This window comes from Antedon mediterranea, chromosome 1 (genome assembly GCF_964355755.1).
Source record: "Antedon mediterranea chromosome 1, ecAntMedi1.1, whole genome shotgun sequence".
Lineage (NCBI taxonomy): Eukaryota > Metazoa > Echinodermata > Crinoidea > Comatulida > Antedonidae > Antedon > Antedon mediterranea.
The window spans coordinates 30,287,900-30,303,315 of record NC_092670.1 but is presented as its reverse complement, the minus strand read 5'-3'; the positions used below and the strand labels follow the sequence as shown (position 1 = coordinate 30,303,315).

Sequence of the window (15,416 nt, the reverse complement as noted above, 5' to 3'; positions counted from 1 at the left end):
AATATCTCCTACTGTTTTTATACCTGAATTCACCCAAGATTTACAGAATAGTGATTTTTTGTTATGCATGACATATATATTCTCCCATAACCTCTGAATTTTTATTTCACATATACATTGAGGTTTTTTAGTATAAATATTATTAAACCGTATGCAGGCTTTAAGCATATTTATATAGAATGTATTCACATATTTGAGTGCATTATGCCTCTCAAAGTTTGCTTCCGTCATACTTAGGCCTAATGTATAATCAATTGGATATAAATTGTAAAATGGAATACATTTCCACTTTCCTGGATCCGGGCTTATTAAACGTTTTACCCAGCCTAACTTTAAAGATTCAATCATAAAGTCTATCATTTTAATCCCACCATTGTCAATGTTTTGTATCAGAGTATTTCTTTTAATTTTTTCTTTATTACCACTCCATAAAAAGTTGTATAAAATCTTGTTTATTTCAGGAATAATAGATTTTGGCAAGTCTGTGACACTTGCATTATAAATAAGTTTTAATAACGCTAGTGTTTTAATTACCGTGATTTTCCCAAAGAATTATATTTTTCTTTTTTCCCAAGTTTTAAGGATCTTTTTTAGATTTTCAATTTTCTCATACCAATTTTTTGTATTGCAAATATCCTTATCATAACCAATGTAAATACCTAGAAACTTAATAGGTTCTTGATTAAAGGTAATGTTACAATAGTTACTATTTTTCTCTTTATCACAACCAATCCACATTCCCCTTGTCTTGGATTTATTTAGCATCAGACCTGACATTTCACAAAAACAATCTATTTCGTTAAAATAACTTTGTATGGCTTTTTCATTCTTGGCAAAAATCACAGTATCGTCTGCTAATTGTGCAATCTTTACATTAACATTTTCATTAGTTACTGACGGCAATTTGATACCTTTACAGAAATGATTATTTCTTATATTTGTTGCCATAACTTCGACTACTAAAATAAATAAAAGTGCTGAGAGTGGACAACCTTGACGGATTCCTCTATTCATTAAAACACCTTCTGACATCCATCCATTATTTACAATGTAACTTTCAGTATCGTTATACATAACTTTAATCCATTGTATAAATTGAATACCGAAACCAAATTTTTCTAAAGTTTTAAACATAAAATATCTGCCTACAGAATCAAAGGTTTTTTCAAAATCTATAAAAATCAAAGCACCTTCTTGTTTATGTACGTCACTATAATTAAGTAAATCTTCTATTAATCTTATGCTTTCACCAGAGAACCTGCCTTTGATATATCCCTTTTGATCATTATTAATTATGGAGCTAATGACCGAATGTCACCTATTGGCTAACACTTGTGCAATAATCTTATAATCAATATTCAAAAGAGTAATAGGTCTCCAATTATGAAGTTTCTCTCTTTCACCTTTTTTATACAGTAATGAAATAATACCTTTACGTTGCGAAGATGTCAGTTTTTTATTCAAGAAACTGAAGTTAACAGAATCACACAATAAAGGAGGCGCCCGAGTCCGGGATGACCGAGACGCAACTGGTGCTAGCCAGGATTTAAACTAGATCTATTAAAATAAACCTGGCTAGCGACGAGGGCGTATCCCCATACTTCGGTTTGGGTTTAGCTTTGCAATATTTATTAGTTTGTTATTTTATCATATAAATAATAAAAGCAATATTATGTTCAAAATGTAAAACTATACAATTTTTTAAAAGTATTCAAACAAAACATAATCTTATAATGCAATATACCATTTTATCATATATATTTATATTATATCAAATCTCTTTTTAATACTGAATATCAATCTTTATATCATTTTAGCTCTGTAATATAAATTTTCTCTGTATACATGTTTGTTTTATCTATATTTCAACACAATATCAAAATATTTTATATAATCTTTTAACCTCTGTCTGTGTAATATCACTTAAATATTCATTGATAAATAGATAGATAGACATATATACTGTAACCTTCACCATACTGTTTATCATTGCAATAAAAGTGGGTTGCCCCACAAAAGAGAAAAAAAATAAATTTCCTAAGGAATCCCAGAATGTGCGATAAAATTCGACTGTTAGCCCATCTGTACCAGGACTTTTATTTAACTTCATGTTTAAAGGAGCCATCTTGCATTCATAATTTGTTAACATACCTTCACATTTTTGCTTTTCTTCAAATGACAGTGTATTGATGTTAGTACTACCAAAATAACTATTAATATTTTCCTGGTTTGAAGGGGTTTCTTTATACAATTCTTTGAAAAACCTAACTTGCTCATTAAGAATTTCTTGGGTGTTTGTAGTAATTTTCCCATTAGGTTTAAGTACTGACGTAATATGTTTTTTCTTAGCCTTGTTTTTTTCTAAACCTAAAAAGAACTTAGTATTTCTTTCTCCTTTTTCAGTCCATTCTACTCGAGCCCTAATTTGTGCTCCTTTTGCTTCAGATGTATAAATTTGGTTTAGCTCGTTTAATTTGTTATTTAATATCTTTTCTGTCTTTTGATCATAAGCACCATCAAGCTCATCGTTTAACTTATACACTTCTTTAATTAATGTATTCTTTCTTCTATTTTTTTGCATTTTCTTATTTATTCCGTATTTACACGAGAATTCCTTTGTTTTCATTTTTAGGTATTCCCATAAGAGACTTGGATTAAGCTTGTTTTCATTTTTTTTAAAATATTTTCAATAATATTTAAAATGCTTTGTATAAAATCTTTATTCTCCAAAAAACTATTATTGAATTTACAATTTCCAGGTCCTTTTTTTCATGACTATTTATAATTTTCAACAAAATAGCTTGATGGTCTGAAAGAACAGAAGGTCTGATATCGGTGTCAATAACATCACCATGTTTGTATAATACACTAGATATCAGCCAGTAATCTAACCTTCTATATGTATTTTTACGTCGCCAAGTAAATTGGGTTTTTGTTTCATGACTTATTCTCCAAATATCATAGAGCTTTGATTTATTAATACATTTTTTTAAAATTGCAGGAGATTTGTCATAGCTTAGATACAGGCGGCTGTTTCTTTGGTCAGCATTATGTTGTAAAACACAATTCATGTCACCCCCCATTATTATATACTCATCTTTAACATTGCAAAGATTATCAATTTTCTTGTCAAGCTTCTTTAAAAAAATTGCTCTCTCTTTATAGTCATTTGGTGCATATACATTTATAAGATTTATTTGTTTATTCTTAAGTAATATTATACCAAGTATAATAATTCTTCCATCTTCGTCAGAATACTTATGAATGATTTCTTTTACATCTAAACCGTTCTTAAATAAAATGGATACTCCTCTATATACTATTGGTTGTTCCATAACTATGGTACGATCTACCTTTCCAAGCTGCATCAAATATATGAATTGATTTTTTTATCAAAATGAGTTTCTTGTAATAAAATAATATCGGACCTTTGGTCTTTTGACCATTGACAAAATTTCCTTATTTTTTTCTCCATCTCTTAGACCTCTAATGTTAAGAGAAACTAACTGTAGATGATCATTAGATAGTTTAGGTCTATTCATTTTTTTTTCTATTATTATAGTTAAAAACAAAAATGCATTACCTTAAGACGGTATTGCTGATTACAGAATTTTGCAAGATGCCTTAGCTAACCGAGTCAGATTTTTTTTCTGCATTTTTTGACTCACCGCTCACCGTAATCTTCTTTCGTTTACTTGTAGCAAAGTTCTGTCTGCTAATTGCGGCAGATGTTTCATTCGCGCTTTCGACTTCTTGATCTCCGGTAACAGCAGTAGTAGTGGTAAAGTCGGTTATTGGTCTCATTCCTTTGCTAGCTTTGTTTGTTTTTTCTGTCGTCAATTCTTGTTCAGGTTTGTCATTTTTTTTCTTTTCCCGTTGTTTTACTTTCCTTTTATCCTTCTTTATCTTGTTAGACACGTCTTCACAGTTGACTGATTTCACTCTGTCGATGGCATCTTTCATTATCAACTGAACCTTCTCCTCCAACTCAATCGAGCCTAAGGTATCTCTAGGTGTAGACGGTTTATTTAACAGGTCTTCTAACACGTCAATTACGGTTTGTACATTGTCAGGTTCATCTTTGTCATCATGATTGAGCTCGGTTGTTTCTTCTGAAATTTCCATAACATTTCTACTATCTGAATCACCATCAGAACTAGGTGTTATGCTATTGCTACCTGTGAGAATTTCTGCCTGATCTTTGCATTTAGCAGCTACATGCCCAACTTTGTTACAAGTGTAACAAATCACCGACTCGAGCTTCTTTGGACATACATTTATTTTATGACCAGCCTCGCCACATCCAAAACATTTCGTTAGATCTTGTTGGTCTTTACGAAAGATTCTCGCATTAAAATGGTTAATTTTGAGAAACCGAGGCAAGCTTTTCGTGAATGGTTCTACAAAAGGTATGCGATCTCCATTCAGAAAGCGGGACAACTTCCCATTTATTCTGAATTTAACGTAGGAGACCTCTCCAACAATTGTACATCCTAAAAGTACCATTAAAAGAGTTTATCAGTGAGTCGAACCTACGGCTTATCTTATCATGACAGTAAATATACTTCGTCTTCGTTGTTTACGAACAATGCAACATTTGAAAAGTTAACATAAATCAGGGACCGCCCGATGTCTTTGGCACTTACCGAAACCAGCCTTCTACTCGTGGTAAAGTGGATTGTGTCATTGTTGACGAGAAACTACCAAAGCTTAAAACTATCAATTTACCAGGGCTCGTCTGGGAGTCGAACCCGGAACCTCTCGCACACAAATCGAGAATCATACCAACAAGCCGCTTATTTATTGGCCGTTCTTGGTATAGTGGATTTCTTCAATATGGATGTTTATGAGAAAGTTCAAATTGTTTAAAATTATAAATTCAACAGGGTTCGCCCAGGAGTCGAACCCGTGATCTCTCTTAAACTTAGCGATTTATTCTACTAGACCAACGATCCACTTATTTATTGGCCGTTTTTGGTATACTGGATTTCTTCAAAATGGATGTTTAGGAGAGAGTTCAAATTGTTTAAAATCATAAATTCTACAGGGCTCGTCCGGGAATTGAACCCGGGACCTCCCGCACCCTAAGCGAGAATCATCACACTAGACCAACGAGCCACTCATTTATTGGCCGTTTTTGGTATAGTGGATTTCTTCAAAATGGATGTTTAGGAGAAAGTTCAAATTGTTTAAAATTATAAATTCTGCAGGACTCGCCCGGGAATTGAACCGGGACCTCTCGCACCCTAAGCGAGAATCATACCACTAGACCGACGAGCCACTCATTTATTGGCTGTTCTTTGTATAGTGGATTTCAATATGGATATTTATAAGAAAATAAAAATTGTTTAAAATTATAAATTCAACATGGCTCATCCGGGAACTGAACCTGGAGCCTCCCGCAGCCAAAGCGAGAATCATGATACTAGACTAACGAGCCCTCTACTCTTTGTGTACTCGTGGTAAAGTGGATGTTATCATTGTTTGACGAGAAAGTACCAAAGCTTAAAATTTAACAGGGCTCGTCCGGGAGTCGAACCCGGGACCTCTCGCACGTCACCCGGAGCGAGAATCATACCACTAGACCAACAAGCCACTTATTTATTGCTTGTTCTTGGTATAGTGGATTTAAATATGGATTTTTATGAGAAAGTTTAAATTGTTTAAAATTATAAATTCAATAGGGTTCGTCCGGGAATTTAACCCGGGACCTCTCGCACCCAAAGCACGATTCATGAAACTAGACCAACGAGCCGGCCTTCTACGCTTTGTTTACTCGTGGTAAACTGGATATTATCATTGTTTGACGAGAAAGTACCAAAGCTAACAATTTTCAATTTAACAGGGCTCGTCCGGGAGTCAAACCCGGGACCTCTCGAACCCGAAGCGAGAATCATGCCACTAGACCAACGAGCCACGTATTTATTGCCCGTTCTTGGTATAGTGGATTTCAATATGGATGTTTATGAGAAAGTTCAAATTGTTTACAAATAAAATTTCCACAGGGCTCGTCCAGGAATCGAATCCGGGATCTCTCTCACACTAAGCGATTCATTCTACTAGACCAATTGGCCGTTCTTGGTGTAGTGGAGTTCTTCAAAATCAATGTTTATGAGAAAGTTTAAATTGTTTAAAATCATAAATTGTACAGGGCTCGTCCGGGAATTGAACCCGGGACCTCTCGCACCCTAAGCGAGAATCATACCACTAGACCAACGAGCCACTCATTTATTGGCTGTTCTTGGTATAGTGGATTTCAATATGGATATTTATAAGAAAATACAAATTATTAAAAATTATTACTTCAACAGGGCTCGTCCGGGAATTGAACCCGGGACCTCTCGCACCCTAAGCGAGAATCATACCACTAGACCAACGAGCCACTCATTTATTGGCCGTTTTTGGTTTAGTGGATTTCTTCAAATTGGATGTTTATGAGAAAGTTCAAATTGTTTAAAATGATAAATTCTACAGGGCTCGTCCGGGAATTGAACCCGGGACCTCTCGCACCCTAAGCGAGAATCATACCACTAGACCAACGAACCACTTATTTATTGGCTGTTCTTGGTATAGTGGATTTCAATATTGATATTTATAAGAAAATACAAATTATTAAAAATTATTACTTCAACAGGACTCGTCCGGGAATTGAACCGGAACCTCTCGCACTCTAAGCGAGAATCATACCACTAGACCAACGAACCACTTATTTATTGGCTGTTCTTGGTATAGTGGATTTCTTCAAAATGGATGTTTAGGAGAAAGTTCAAATTGTTTAAAATGATAAATTCTGCATGACTCGTCAGGGAATTGAACCGGGACCTCTCGCACCCTAAGCGAGAATTATACCACTAGACCGACGAGCCACTCATTTATTGGCTGTTCTTTTTATAGTGGATTTCAATATGGATATTTATAAGAAAATAAAAATTGTTTAAAATTATAAATTCAACATGGCTCATCCGGGAACTGAACCTGGAGCCTCCCGCGGCCAAAGCGAGAATCATGATACTAGACTAACGAGCCATCTACTCTTTGTTTACTCGTGGTAAACTGGATATTATCATTGTTTGACGAGAAAGTACCAAAGCTTACAATTTTCAATTTAACAGGGCTCGTCCGGGAGTCAAATCCGGGACCTCTCGAACCCGAAGCGAGAATCATGCCACTAGACGTGACCAACGAGCCACGTATTTATTGCCCGTTCTTGGTATAGTGGATTTCAATATGGATGTTTATGAGAAAGTTCAAATTGTTTACAAATAAAATTTCCACAGGGCTCGTCCAGGAATGGAATCCGGGATCTCTCTTCTACTAGACCAATTGGCCGTTCTTGGTGTAGTGGAGTTCTTCAAATTCAATGTTTATGAGAAAGTTTAAATTGTTTAAAATCATAAATTCAACAGGGCTCGTCCGGGAATTGAACCCGGGACCTCTCGCACCCTAAGCGAGAATCATACCACTAGACCAACGAGCCACTCATTTATTGGCCGTTTTTGGTTTAGTGGATTTCTTCAAAATGGATGTTTATGAAAAAGTTCAAATTGTTTAAAATGATAAATTCTACAGGGCTCGTCCGGGAATTGAACCCGGGGTCTCCCGCACCCTAAGCGAGAATCATACCACTAGACCAACGAACCACTTATTTATTGGCTGTTCTTTGTATAGTGGATTTCAATATGGATATTTATAAGAAAATACAAATTGTTTAAAATTATAAATTCAACAGGGCTCATCCGGGAATTAAACCCGGGATCTCCCGCAGCCAAAGCGAGAATCATGATACTAGACTAACGAGCCCTCTACGCTTTGTTTACTCGTGGTAAAGTGGATATTTTCATTGTTTGACGAGAAAGTAACAAAGCTTACCATTTTCAATTTAACAGGGCTCGTCCGGGAGTCGAACCCGGGACTTCTCGCACCCGAAGCGAGAATCATGCCACTAGACCAACGAGCCACGTATTTATTGCCTGTTCTTGGTATAGTGGATTTCAATATGGATGTTTATGAGAAAGTTCAAATTGTTTAAAATTATAAATTGTACAGGGCTCGTCCGGGAATTGAACCCGGGACCTCTCGCACCCTAAGCGAGAATCATACCAATAGACCAACGAACCACTTATTTATTGGCTGTTCTTGGTATAGTGGATTTCAATATTGATATTTATAAGAAAATACAAATTATTAAAAATTATTACTTCAACAGGACTCGTCCGGGAATTGAACCGGAACCTCTCGCACCCTAAGCAAGAATCATCCTACTAGACCAACGAGCCACTCATTTATTGGCTGTTCTTTGTATAGTGGATTTCAATATGGATATTTATAAGAAAATAAAAATTGTTTAAAATTATAAATTCAACATGGCTCATCCGGGAACTGAACCTGGAGCCTCCCGCAGCCAAAGCGAGAATCATGATACTAGACTAACGAGCCCTCTACTCTTTGTGTACTCGTGGTAAAGTGGATGTTATCATTGTTTGACGAGAAAGTACCAAAGCTTAAAATTTAACAGGGCTCGTCCGGGAGTCAAACCCGGGACCTCTCGCACGTCACCCGGAGCGAGAATCATACCACTAGACCAACAAGCCACTTATTTATTGCTTGTTCTTGGTATAGTGGATTTAAATATGGATTTTTATGAGAAAGTTTAAATTGTTTAAAATTATAAATTCAATAGGGTTCGTCCGGGAATTTAACCCGGGACCTCTCGCACCCAAAGCACGATTCATGAAACTAGACCAACGAGCCGGCCTTCTACGCTTTGTTTACTCGTGGTAAACTGGATATTATCATTGTTTGACGAGAAAGTACCAAAGCTAACAATTTTCAATTTAACAGGGCTCGTCCGGGAGTCAAACCCGGGACCTCTCGAACCCGAAGCGAGAATCATGCCACTAGACCAACGAGCCACGTATTTATTGCCCGTTCTTGGTATAGTGGATTTCAATATTGATATTTATAAGAAAATACAAATTATTAAAAATTATTACTTCAACAGGGCTCGTCCGGGAATTGAACCCGGGACCTCTCGCACCCTAAGCGAGAATCATACCACTAGACCAACGAGCCACTCATTTATTGGCCGTTTTTGGTTTAGTGGATTTCTTCAAATTGGATGTTTATGAGAAAGTTCAAATTGTTTAAAATGATAAATTCTACAGGGCTCGTCCGGGAATTGAACCCGGGACCTCTCGCACCCTAAGCGAGAATCATACCACTAGACCAACGAACCACTTATTTATTGGCTGTTCTTGGTATAGTGGATTTCTTCAAAATGGATGTTTAGGAGAAAGTTCAAATTGTTTAAAATAATAAATTCTGCATGACTCGTCAGGGAATTGAACCGGGACCTCTCGCACCCTAAGCGAGAATTATACCACTAGACCGACGAGCCACTCATTTATTGGCTGTTCTTTTTATAGTGGATTTCAATATGGATATTTATAAGAAAATAAAAATTGTTTAAAATTATAAATTCAACATGGCTCATCCGGGAACTGAACCTGGAGCCTCCCGCGGCCAAAGCGAGAATCATGATACTAGACTAACGAGCCATCTACTCTTTGTTTACTCGTGGTAAACTGGATATTATCATTGTTTGACGAGAAAGTACCAAAGCTTACAATTTTCAATTTAACAGGGCTCGTCCGGGAGTCAAATCCGGGACCTCTCGAACCCGAAGCGAGAATCATGCCACAAGACGTGACCAACGAGCCACGTATTTATTGCCCGTTCTTGGTATAGTGGATTTCAATATGGATGTTTATGAGAAAGTTCAAATTGTTTACAAATAAAATTTCCACAGGGCTCGTCCAGGAATGGAATCCGGGATCTCTCTTCTACTAGACCAATTGGCCGTTCTTGGTGTAGTGGAGTTCTTCAAATTCAATGTTTATGAGAAAGTTTAAATTGTTTAAAATCATAAATTCAACAGGGCTCGTCCGGGAATTGAACCCGGGACCTCTCGCACCCTAAGCGAGAATCATACCACTAGACCAACGAGCCACTCATTTATTGGCTGTTCTTGGTATAGTGGATTTCAATATGGATATTTAAAAGAAAATAAAAATTGTTTAAAATTATAAATTCAACAGGGCTCATCCGGGAATTGAACCCGGGATCTCCCGCAGCCAAAGCGAGAATCATGATACTAGACTAACGAGCCCTCTACGCTTTGTTTACTCGTGGTAAAGTGGATATTTTCATTGTTTGGCGAGAAAGTACCAAAGCTTACCGTTTTCAATTTAACAGGGCTCGTCCGGGAGTCGAACCCGGGACCTCTCGCACCCGAAGCGAGAATCATACCACTAGGCCAACGAGCCACTTATTTATTGCCCGTTCTTGGTATAGTGGATTTCTTCAATATGGATGTTTATGAGAAAGTTCAAATTGTTTACAATTATAATTTCCACATGGCTCGTCCATGAACCGAACCCGGGATCTCTCTCACACTAAGCGATTCATTCTACTAGACCAATTGGCCGTTCTTGGTGTAGTGGAGTTCTTCAAAATCAATGTTTATGAGAAATTTTAAATTGTTTAATTCAACAGGGCTCGTCCGGGAATTGAATCCGGGACCTCTCGCACCCTAAGCGAGAATCATACCACTAGACCAACGAGCCACTCATTTATTGGCCGTTTTTGGTTTAGTGGATTTCTTCAAATTGGATGTTTATGAGAAAGTTCAAATTGTTTAAAATGATAAATTGTACAGGGCTCGTCCGGGAATTGAACCCGGGACCTCTCGCACCCTAAGCGAGAATCATACCACTAGACCAACGAACCACTTATTTATTGGCTGTTCTTGGTATAGTGGATTTCAATATTGATATTTATAAGAAAATACAAATTATTAAAAATTATTACTTCAACAGGACTCGTCCGGGAATTGAACCGGAACCTCTCGCACCCTAAGCGAGAATCATACCACTAGACCAACGAACCACTCATTTATTGGCCGTTTTTGGTTTAGTGGATTTCTTCAAAATGGATGTTTAGGAGAAAGTTCAAATTGTTTAAAATAATACATTCTGCAGGACTCGTCCGGGAATTGAACCGGGACCTCTCGCACCCTATGCGAGAATCATACCACTAGACCAACGAGCCACTCATTTATTGGCCGTTTTTGGTTTAGTGGATTTCTTCAAAATGGATGTTTATGAAAAAGTTCAAATTGTTTAAAATGATAAATTCTACAGGGCTCGTCCGGGAATTGAACCCGGGATCTCTCGCACCCTAAGCGAGAATAATACCACTGGACCGACGAGTCACTCATTTATTGGCTGTTCTTTGTATAGTGGATTTCAATATGGATATTTAAAAGAAAATAAAAATTGTTTAAAATTATATATTCAACAGGGCTCATCCGGGAATTGAACCCGGGATCTCCCGCAGCCAAAGCGAGAATCATGATACTAGACTAACGAGCCCTCTACGCTTTGTTTACTCGTGGTAAAGTGGATATTTTCATTGTTTGGCGAGAAAGTACCAAAGCTTACCGTTTTCAATTTAACAGGGCTCGTCCGGGAGTCGAACCCGGGACCTCTCGCACCCGAAGCGAGAATCATACCACTAGGCCAACGAGCCACTTATTTATTGCCCGTTCTTGGTATAGTGGATTTCAATATGGATGTTTATGAGAAAGTTCAAATTGTTTACAATTATAATTTCCACATGGCTCGTCCATGAACCGAACACGGGATCTCTCTCACACTAAGCGATTCATTCTACTAGACCAATTGGCCGTTCTTGGTGTAGTGGAGTTCTTCAAAATCAATGTTTATGAGAAATTTTAAATTGTTTAATTCAACAGGGCTCGTCCGGGAATTGAATCCGGGACCTCTCGCACCCTAAGCGAGAATCATACCACTAGACCAACGAGCCACTCATTTATTGGCCGTTTTTGGTTTAGTGGATTTCTTCAAAATGGATGTTTATGAAAAAGTTCAAATTGTTTAAAATGATAAATTCTACAGGGCTCGTCCGGGAATTGAACCCGGAACCTCTCGCACCCTAAGCGAGAATCATACCACTAGACCAACGAACCACTTATTTATTGGCTGTTCTTGGTATAGTGGATTTCAATATGGATATTTATAAGAAAATAAAAATTGTTTAAAATTATAAATTCAACAGGGCTCATCCGGGAATTAAACCCGGGATCTCCCGCAGCCAAAGCGAGAATCATGATACTAGACTAACGAGCCCTCTACGCTTTGTTTACTCGTGGTAAAGTGGATATTTTCATTGTTTGACGAGAAAGTAACAAAGCTTACCATTTTCAATTTAACAGGGCTCGTCCGGGAGTCGAACCCGGGACTTCTCGCACCCGAAGCGAGAATCATGCCACTAGACCAACGAGCCACGTATTTATTGCCTGTTCTTGGTATAGTGGATTTCAATATGGATGTTTATGAGAAAGTTCAAATTGTTTAAAATTATAAATTGTACAGGGCTCGTCCGGGAATTGAACCCGGGACCTCTCGCACCCTAAGCGAGAATCATACCACTAGACCAACGAACCACTTATTTATTGGCTGTTCTTGGTATAGTGGATTTCAATATTGATATTTATAAGAAAATACAAATTATTAAAAATTATTACTTCAACAGGACTCGTCCGGGAATTGAACCGGAACCTCTCGCACCTTAAGCAAGAATCATCCTACTAGACCAACGAGCCACTCATTTATTGGCCGTTTTTGGTATAGTGGATTTCTTCAAAATGGATGTTTAGGAGAAAGTTCAAATTGTTTAAGATAATAAATTCTGCAGGACTCGTCCGGGAATTGAACCGGGACCTCTCGCACCCTAAGCGAGAATCATACCACTAGACCGACGAGCCACTCATTTATTGGCTGTTCTTTGTATAGTGGATTTCAACATGGATATTTATAAGAAAATAAAAATTGTTTAAAATTATAAATTCAACATGGCTCATCCTGGAACTGAACCTGGAGCCTCCCGCAGCCAAAGCGAGAATCATGATACTAGACTAACGAGCCCTCTACTCTTTGTTTACTCGTGGTAAAGTGGATGTTATCATTGTTTGACGAGAAAGTACCAAAGCTTAAAATTTAACAGGGCTCGTCCGGGAGTTGAACCCGGGACCTCTCGCACCCGGAGCGAGAATCATACCACTAGACCAACAAGCCACTTATTTATTGCTTGTTCTTGGTATAGTGGATTTAAATATGGATGTTTATGAGAAAGTTTAAATTGTTTAAAATTATAAATTCAATAGGGGTCGTCCGGGAATTTAACCCGGGACCTCTCGCACCCAAAGCACGAATCATGAAACTAGACCAACGAGCCTTCTACGCTTTGTTTACTCGTGGTAAACTGGATATTATCATTGTTTGACGAGAAAGTACCAAAGCTTACAATTTTCAATTTAACAGGGCTCGTCCGGGAGTCAAACCCGGGACCTCTCGAACCCGAAGCGGGAATCATGCCACTAGACCAACGAGCCACGTATTTATTGCCCGTTCTTGGTATAGTGGATTTCAATATGGATGTTTATGAGAAAGTTCAAATTGTTTAAAATTATAAACTGTACAGGGCTCGTCTGGGAATTGAACCCGGGTCCTCCCGGGAATTAAACCCGGGTCCTCCCGCAGCCAAAGCGAGAATCATGATACTAGACTAAAGAGCCCTCTACGCTTTGTTTACTCGTGGTAAAGTGGATATTATTATTGTTTGACGAGAAAGTATCAAAGCTTACAATTTTCAATTTAACAGGGCTCGTCCGGGAGTCGAACCCGGGACCTCTCGCACCCGAAGCGAGAATCATACCACTAGACCAACGAACCACTTATTTTTTGGCCTTTCTTAGTATAGTGGATTTCTTCAATATGGATGTTTATGAGAAAGTTCAAATTGTTTACAAATAAAATTTCCACAGGGCTCGTCCAGTAATCGAATCCGGGATCTCTCTCACACTAAGCGATTCATTCTACTAGACCAATTGGCCGTTCTTGGTGTAGTGGAGTTCTTCAAAATCAATGTTTATGAGAAAGTTTAAATTGTTTAAAATCATAAATTCAACAGGGCTCGTCCGGGAATTGAACCCGGGACCTCTCGCACCCTAAGCGAGAATCATACCACTAGACCAACGAGCCACTTATTTATTGGCCGTTTTTGGTTTAGTGGATTTCTTCAAAATGGATGTTTATGAGAAAGTTCAAATTGTTTAAAATGATAAATTCTGCAGGACTCGTCCGGGAATTGAACCGGAACCTCTCGCACCCTAAGCGAGAATAATACCACTGGACCGACGAGTCACTCATTTATTGGCTGTTCTTTGTATAGTGGATTTCAATATGGATATTTATAAGAAAATAAAAATTGTTTAAAATTATAAATTCAACAGGGCTCATCCGGGAATTGAACCCGGGATCTCCCGCAGCCAAAGCGAGAATCATGATACTAGACTAATGAGCCCTCTACGCTTTGTTTACTCGTGGTAAAGTGGATATTTTCATTGTTTGAAGAGAAAGTAACAAAGCTAACCATTTTCAATTTAACAGGGCTCGTCCGGGAGTCGAACCCGGGACCTCTCGCACCCGAAGCGAGAATCATGCCACTAGACCAACGAGCCACGTATTTATTGCCTGTTCTTGGTATAGTGGATTTCAATATGGATGTTTATGAGAAAGTTCAAATTGTTTAAAATTATAAATTGTACAGGGCTCGTCCGGGAATTGAACCCGGGGTCTCCCGCACCCTAAGCGAGAATCATACCACTAGACCAACGAACCACTTATTTATTGGCTGTTCTTCTTGGTATAGTGGATTTCAATATGGATATTTATAAGAAAATACAAATTATTAAAAATTATTACTTCAACAGGACTCGTCCGGGAATTTAACCGGAACCTCTCGCACCCTAAGCGAGAATAATACCACTGGACCGACGAGTCACTCATTTATTGGCTGTTCTTTGTATAGTGGATTTCAATATGGATATTTAAAAGAAAATAAAAAATGTTTAAAATTATATATTCAACAGGGCTCATCCGGGAACTGAACCCGGGATCTCCCGCAGCCAAAGCGAGAATCATGATACTAGTCTAACGAGCCCTCTACGCTTTGTTTACTCGTGGTAAAGTGGATATTTTTATTGTTTGGCGAGAAAGTACCAAAGCTTACCATTTTCAATTTAACAGGGCTCGTCCGGGAGTCGAACCCGGGACCTCTCGCACCCGAAGCGAGAATCATACCACTAGGCCAACGAGCCACTTATTTATTGCCCGTTCTTGGTATAGTGGATTTCAATATGGATGTTTATGAGAAAGTTCAAATTGTTTACAATTATAATTTCCACATGGCTCGTCCATGAACCGAACCCGGGATCTCTCTCACACTAAGCGATTCATTCTACTAGACCAATTGGCCGTTCTTGGTGTAGTCGA

The 15,416-nt window shown here is 37.9% G+C and overlaps 28 non-coding genes across 28 annotated transcripts; all 28 read right to left on the bottom strand.

Annotated features, from left to right (window-relative positions):
* Window positions 1-5,046: 5,046 nt before the first annotated feature.
* Window positions 5,047-5,118, bottom strand: Trnap-agg (transfer RNA proline (anticodon AGG)). Its single transcript has one exon. It is a non-coding gene; the product is annotated as a tRNA-Pro (tRNA).
* Window positions 5,119-5,518: 400 nt separating this feature from the next.
* Window positions 5,519-5,595, bottom strand: Trnap-cgg (transfer RNA proline (anticodon CGG)). Its single transcript is given in 2 exon segments — window positions 5,519-5,554; window positions 5,560-5,595. It is a non-coding gene; the product is annotated as a tRNA-Pro (tRNA).
* A 249-nt stretch (window positions 5,596-5,844) lies between these two features.
* Window positions 5,845-5,916, bottom strand: Trnap-cgg (transfer RNA proline (anticodon CGG)). Its single transcript has one exon. It is a non-coding gene; the product is annotated as a tRNA-Pro (tRNA).
* Window positions 5,917-6,150: 234 nt separating this feature from the next.
* Trnap-agg (transfer RNA proline (anticodon AGG)) lies at window positions 6,151-6,222 on the bottom strand. The gene has a single exon. It is a non-coding gene; the product is annotated as a tRNA-Pro (tRNA).
* Window positions 6,223-6,310: 88 nt separating this feature from the next.
* On the bottom strand, window positions 6,311-6,382 carry Trnap-agg (transfer RNA proline (anticodon AGG)). The gene has a single exon. It is a non-coding gene; the product is annotated as a tRNA-Pro (tRNA).
* Window positions 6,383-6,473: 91 nt separating this feature from the next.
* On the bottom strand, window positions 6,474-6,545 carry Trnap-agg (transfer RNA proline (anticodon AGG)). Its single transcript has one exon. It is a non-coding gene; the product is annotated as a tRNA-Pro (tRNA).
* An 860-nt stretch (window positions 6,546-7,405) lies between these two features.
* Trnap-agg (transfer RNA proline (anticodon AGG)) lies at window positions 7,406-7,477 on the bottom strand. Its single transcript has one exon. It is a non-coding gene; the product is annotated as a tRNA-Pro (tRNA).
* A 91-nt stretch (window positions 7,478-7,568) lies between these two features.
* On the bottom strand, window positions 7,569-7,640 carry Trnap-agg (transfer RNA proline (anticodon AGG)). The gene has a single exon. It is a non-coding gene; the product is annotated as a tRNA-Pro (tRNA).
* Window positions 7,641-7,885: 245 nt separating this feature from the next.
* Window positions 7,886-7,957, bottom strand: Trnap-cgg (transfer RNA proline (anticodon CGG)). Its single transcript has one exon. It is a non-coding gene; the product is annotated as a tRNA-Pro (tRNA).
* Window positions 7,958-8,045: 88 nt separating this feature from the next.
* On the bottom strand, window positions 8,046-8,117 carry Trnap-agg (transfer RNA proline (anticodon AGG)). Its single transcript has one exon. It is a non-coding gene; the product is annotated as a tRNA-Pro (tRNA).
* Window positions 8,118-8,840: 723 nt separating this feature from the next.
* On the bottom strand, window positions 8,841-8,912 carry Trnap-cgg (transfer RNA proline (anticodon CGG)). Its single transcript has one exon. It is a non-coding gene; the product is annotated as a tRNA-Pro (tRNA).
* Window positions 8,913-9,000: 88 nt separating this feature from the next.
* On the bottom strand, window positions 9,001-9,072 carry Trnap-agg (transfer RNA proline (anticodon AGG)). The gene has a single exon. It is a non-coding gene; the product is annotated as a tRNA-Pro (tRNA).
* A 91-nt stretch (window positions 9,073-9,163) lies between these two features.
* Trnap-agg (transfer RNA proline (anticodon AGG)) lies at window positions 9,164-9,235 on the bottom strand. The gene has a single exon. It is a non-coding gene; the product is annotated as a tRNA-Pro (tRNA).
* A 701-nt stretch (window positions 9,236-9,936) lies between these two features.
* On the bottom strand, window positions 9,937-10,008 carry Trnap-agg (transfer RNA proline (anticodon AGG)). Its single transcript has one exon. It is a non-coding gene; the product is annotated as a tRNA-Pro (tRNA).
* A 245-nt stretch (window positions 10,009-10,253) lies between these two features.
* On the bottom strand, window positions 10,254-10,325 carry Trnap-cgg (transfer RNA proline (anticodon CGG)). Its single transcript has one exon. It is a non-coding gene; the product is annotated as a tRNA-Pro (tRNA).
* A 228-nt stretch (window positions 10,326-10,553) lies between these two features.
* On the bottom strand, window positions 10,554-10,625 carry Trnap-agg (transfer RNA proline (anticodon AGG)). Its single transcript has one exon. It is a non-coding gene; the product is annotated as a tRNA-Pro (tRNA).
* A 91-nt stretch (window positions 10,626-10,716) lies between these two features.
* On the bottom strand, window positions 10,717-10,788 carry Trnap-agg (transfer RNA proline (anticodon AGG)). The gene has a single exon. It is a non-coding gene; the product is annotated as a tRNA-Pro (tRNA).
* Window positions 10,789-11,517: 729 nt separating this feature from the next.
* Window positions 11,518-11,589, bottom strand: Trnap-cgg (transfer RNA proline (anticodon CGG)). The gene has a single exon. It is a non-coding gene; the product is annotated as a tRNA-Pro (tRNA).
* A 225-nt stretch (window positions 11,590-11,814) lies between these two features.
* Window positions 11,815-11,886, bottom strand: Trnap-agg (transfer RNA proline (anticodon AGG)). The gene has a single exon. It is a non-coding gene; the product is annotated as a tRNA-Pro (tRNA).
* Window positions 11,887-11,977: 91 nt separating this feature from the next.
* Window positions 11,978-12,049, bottom strand: Trnap-agg (transfer RNA proline (anticodon AGG)). The gene has a single exon. It is a non-coding gene; the product is annotated as a tRNA-Pro (tRNA).
* A 245-nt stretch (window positions 12,050-12,294) lies between these two features.
* On the bottom strand, window positions 12,295-12,366 carry Trnap-cgg (transfer RNA proline (anticodon CGG)). Its single transcript has one exon. It is a non-coding gene; the product is annotated as a tRNA-Pro (tRNA).
* Window positions 12,367-12,454: 88 nt separating this feature from the next.
* Window positions 12,455-12,526, bottom strand: Trnap-agg (transfer RNA proline (anticodon AGG)). The gene has a single exon. It is a non-coding gene; the product is annotated as a tRNA-Pro (tRNA).
* A 559-nt stretch (window positions 12,527-13,085) lies between these two features.
* Window positions 13,086-13,157, bottom strand: Trnap-cgg (transfer RNA proline (anticodon CGG)). The gene has a single exon. It is a non-coding gene; the product is annotated as a tRNA-Pro (tRNA).
* Window positions 13,158-13,742: 585 nt separating this feature from the next.
* Trnap-cgg (transfer RNA proline (anticodon CGG)) lies at window positions 13,743-13,814 on the bottom strand. Its single transcript has one exon. It is a non-coding gene; the product is annotated as a tRNA-Pro (tRNA).
* A 237-nt stretch (window positions 13,815-14,051) lies between these two features.
* On the bottom strand, window positions 14,052-14,123 carry Trnap-agg (transfer RNA proline (anticodon AGG)). The gene has a single exon. It is a non-coding gene; the product is annotated as a tRNA-Pro (tRNA).
* Window positions 14,124-14,530: 407 nt separating this feature from the next.
* On the bottom strand, window positions 14,531-14,602 carry Trnap-cgg (transfer RNA proline (anticodon CGG)). The gene has a single exon. It is a non-coding gene; the product is annotated as a tRNA-Pro (tRNA).
* An 88-nt stretch (window positions 14,603-14,690) lies between these two features.
* Window positions 14,691-14,762, bottom strand: Trnap-agg (transfer RNA proline (anticodon AGG)). The gene has a single exon. It is a non-coding gene; the product is annotated as a tRNA-Pro (tRNA).
* A 407-nt stretch (window positions 14,763-15,169) lies between these two features.
* Trnap-cgg (transfer RNA proline (anticodon CGG)) lies at window positions 15,170-15,241 on the bottom strand. Its single transcript has one exon. It is a non-coding gene; the product is annotated as a tRNA-Pro (tRNA).
* Between the last annotated feature and the right edge of the window lie 175 nt (window positions 15,242-15,416).